This window comes from Gobio gobio, assembly GCF_949357685.1.
Source record: "Gobio gobio genome assembly, chromosome: 16".
NCBI lineage: Eukaryota > Metazoa > Chordata > Actinopteri > Cypriniformes > Gobionidae > Gobio > Gobio gobio.
In genome coordinates this window covers 21,470,795-21,474,997 of record NC_137109.1, presented here as the reverse complement: position 1 = coordinate 21,474,997, position 4,203 = coordinate 21,470,795, and positions in this window count along the sequence as shown.

The window sequence follows — 4,203 nt, the reverse complement described above, 5'->3', positions numbered from 1 at the left end:
GTCATCCTCTGCTGAACTTGGCCCTGGTGTGTCCTCAGGGATGGAGGCAATGAGGACAGTGGGGTTGTCCCAACACCTCATTCATGAAGACAAACCATGGCCAAGTTTCCCCATTTCATCACCTGTCCCAGGACACTTTCAATACTAAGGCAGAGGAAATAAACATGTCACTCAATAACAAACACAACAGCACAATACATTTCAGTAAAGATGTGTCTGTTAACTTGCATACTTTGTTTGTTTGTTTTTAAGTTGTAATTTTTTTTTAACCTGCAAGACAGGGGTGCAATCTTAAGAAAATTAAAAAAATATGATGCATCAGTAGCCTACAAACATACAAAATACTCCAGAAATCATATTTATAGATACTCAAACTCTATATTCTTTTTTTTGTGGGGTTTGTATAGGATAAAGCCTCCCTAGCCTACCTACACAAGAACCTATGGAAATACTACAAATGGGTCGTACTCCAATCCACACTGGCCGAGTTTTTCGGCCCGGTAAATAAATACTCATTTGCTGCCCTCATTTTAATAAAGCTGTCATCCATAAAACTTCATCCATAAAACAAAACGAAATATTACATCAGATCACGTAACGAATAAAGCCGTGCAGTGGTAACACAGAAATAAAGACCACCGGCTTTTAAAACGTTTCGTTGGTTATTTGAGTAAATGAAAAAACACAATACTTACATTTATAAGTGTATTCCTCGGCCGCGGGATGGGCAGAGGAATACACTGCGAAGGATCCACTTGTTCTGGTTGGTTCTATCCTTCGCGGCCGGGGAGAAGGACGGTGGGTAGGGTTGCCAGGTCTCTGCAACAAAAGTAGTCCAAAACTGCCAATGCGATTTTCTCCATCGAGCGGCCAAATTCTCCACTGGAGTTGTACGTTTGGGGGTGTTGGAGCGGCGAAATCGTACTTATGGGGTAGAAACAAACCCGCGGAAATACATTTTCACCCGCGGAAACAACTTAAAAGTAGCCTAATTCGGCTGAAAAGACGCGGACTTGGCAACACGAACGGCAGGCTGCATTTGAAGGCCCCTTCGAATTGGGACAGCCTTCGTCGCGCTGCAGTGACGCAATCGGCCTTCAAATGCGGCCTTCAAAGGATGCAGCCCTTGAATTGGGACACAGCTGCAGACTCGGTCCCAAGATGTCAGCGCCGTGAGCGGGCCTATGAAAGCTTCAACTTTGGTCAGCGGAAGTCAATGGAGTCGCGTCGTCCATATTTTTTTACAGTCTATGGTAATGACAAACAGCAGGTGTATCACCCCCAGGACATGATTGGATGATGGCAAAGCCAATACTACCTGATTTTTACCAGAAGACAACTTAAACCGGCTACTTTAAAGTCAACATGAAGCGACATTTGACTTTCAAAATGTGCTGTGTTTCCAAGCGAAACAGAATATTCAACAAGAGACTTGATTTTATCCATCAAGAATTGATTGGAACGCCAACAGTGGGAGTTTGATAACAGATCGGAGCCAGACGTGAATGTTTGATTCGGTCCAGCTTCGTATCCCACTCCTACCTCATCTGTTGCTGAGCGACCACCACAAACTACAGCCTACACAAGCCATACAGTGATGAACACTTCACTAACCGCTGCCTGCATCATCCCAGCCATTTAGGATGGATTTCAAAGACTACAAACGACAGTCAGCTAGACCCTATATAAGCCAGACATGACAGACACATCACTGACCGCTGCCTTCTTTGTTCCCGTCTTTTAGGATGGATTTCAAAAGACTTTGCATCAACACAGGACTGGCAAACGAAGCCTATACCAGCCAGACTGTGAAGAAACACTACCTGCATCACCATATCATTACTGTTATATCTTTAGTGTTGCTGTTTAAGCATGAAAAAGCCCAGCAAATTTACAATGCACAAAATAATAAGGGAGTCATTGAATATATCAGTAAGCATATATCCCTTATTCAATTCCTGTGCAAGGCATTTGCAAAATACAGTAAAACAGTAATATGGTGAAATATTATTACAATTTATAAAGCTGATTCTCCTTATACTCCAGTCCAGTCTTCAGTGTCACATGATCCTTCAGAAAACATTCTAATATGCCGATTTGCTTCTCAATTAGTATTGGTCACCTATTATTAATAATGGTTCTTTAATTTTTGCCATTTATAGTAGTGGAAACCATGATAAATTAAATTTTTTTTCAGGATTCATTGATGAATAGACATTTTAAAATAACAGTATTTATTTGATATAGAAATCTTTTGTAACATGACTTACTAATGGCATCTTTTTACGAACGAAGGCCAGTATCACTGATACTAATACTGCTACGGATGTTTTTCTTTTTTGAAACATTAATGATAGCCATTCAACATTACAGTATAATTGAAAACTATCAATTAAAAAAATACTTTTCATTTAAGTGAACTTAAAACAATCCTCACATAAACTGATTATAATAAATGTCATATTTACCTGTGGCCTTCCTACCAGTTACAGAAATTGAATAAAGTTGTCAAACACTTTTCTTAACTGCATAAATTATAAATGCAATAAAGATGAATCCTTATTAAAGCCACAACTTTCTCTGTTACCTTTGTTCTTTATTTTACATTAAATGACAGACATCACAGCAACTGGTTTATTAGGCTGCTGTCACTTTAAGATCTGCCGCTGCCAAACACTGTTTGCTGTCACATGCATCTCATTTTCTCACAACTCTTATTAAACTAATTTAAGACTGCTCTTATGAGAATACTCGACAAAACGACATTTTGGCATAATTCAGTGTTGTTCTTCGTTCAAGCAAGAAAGAGAACTCGATACTGGTGCGAGTCTTTCTGTGCGTTGTGTGTGTCAGGACATTCACAGGCGCGTTCTCTGTTGTCTTGTTGTGCTTGAATGTTTTAAAAGCATTTGCATGAATAAGAGCGTGATGATAAAATGTAACGCTAGCCAAAGGATGATAGAAAAACGAATGCTGCATTAATTGCGTTAAATATTTTTAACACGTTCAACTGAAAAAAATTAATTGCATGCTTTAACGGCTAATTTTACTAATGTATACACACACACACACACACACACACACACACACACACACACACACACACACACACACACACACACACACACACACACACACACACACACACACAATATATATAAATATATATATGATTTCTGAAGGACACCAAAGACTGGAGTAATGATGCTGAAAATTCAGCTTTGACATCACAGGAATAAATTACATTTTAAAATATATTAAAATAGAAAAGTTATTTTAAATTGTAATATTTCACAATATTAATGTTTTACAGTATATATGATCAAATAAACGCAGCCTTGGTGAGCAGAAGAGAAACTGTTCCAAACTTTTAACCAGTGGTGCTTTAACCAGTAGTGCATACAATACGCTAAATGAGTGTGGCTCATGTATTTTTTTCCTTCATATTTTTTTCTTTCTTGATATGTTTTTTACAACGGTCACTTCTGGCTTGCTCACTGAGGGTTTAGGAGCGTTTATGTAAAGCTCTTTTGAAGACATTATGTGTTGTGAAAAGTGTAATACAAATAAAGATTGTAGAGGACACCACTGACGCCCATGTTTTGAGCGCTTCTTATTGCATATACCTACTGTCATTATTGCCATAGAATTTCTTACATATACATTAATTACTGGCAAGATTTCAGAAAGTCTACTTTAGCTACAATAATTGGCTAAAACAATGGTTAAACAGTTATTTGGTCATAAATCAAATATTTTCTCCACCTGTGCAACCCAGGTATTCTCAGCTGAAAAGAAAAAGCCATTTCAAGGGGTAGAGCTAATCATTACATACTTAAGAGTATAAAGACAGAAAAATCTTTTTTTTTCTTTTGTAATAAAGAGGAGAAAAAAAACAAGTAATATGTATTTTAGAAGTCAACTTCTATCTGATGACTACAGCTTCTCTCAGATGTGATAAAATGGACAATTCATGTTCTTTTGGATGGTCCTCATCATATAATATATCCCTTAAGCGCACAGACAGATCTTGTTTCACGCTTGGTCACAGTTTAGTGTGTGTGTAACATTTCAAAAACAACAAAACCGATCACCTTTAAATCCTGCATATGAAACCAGTGTCTTGCTTGACTTATTAAACATAATAAATCTTGCATTATATGAGACATTGCATGGTAGAAATCATGACAAGAAAACACATGA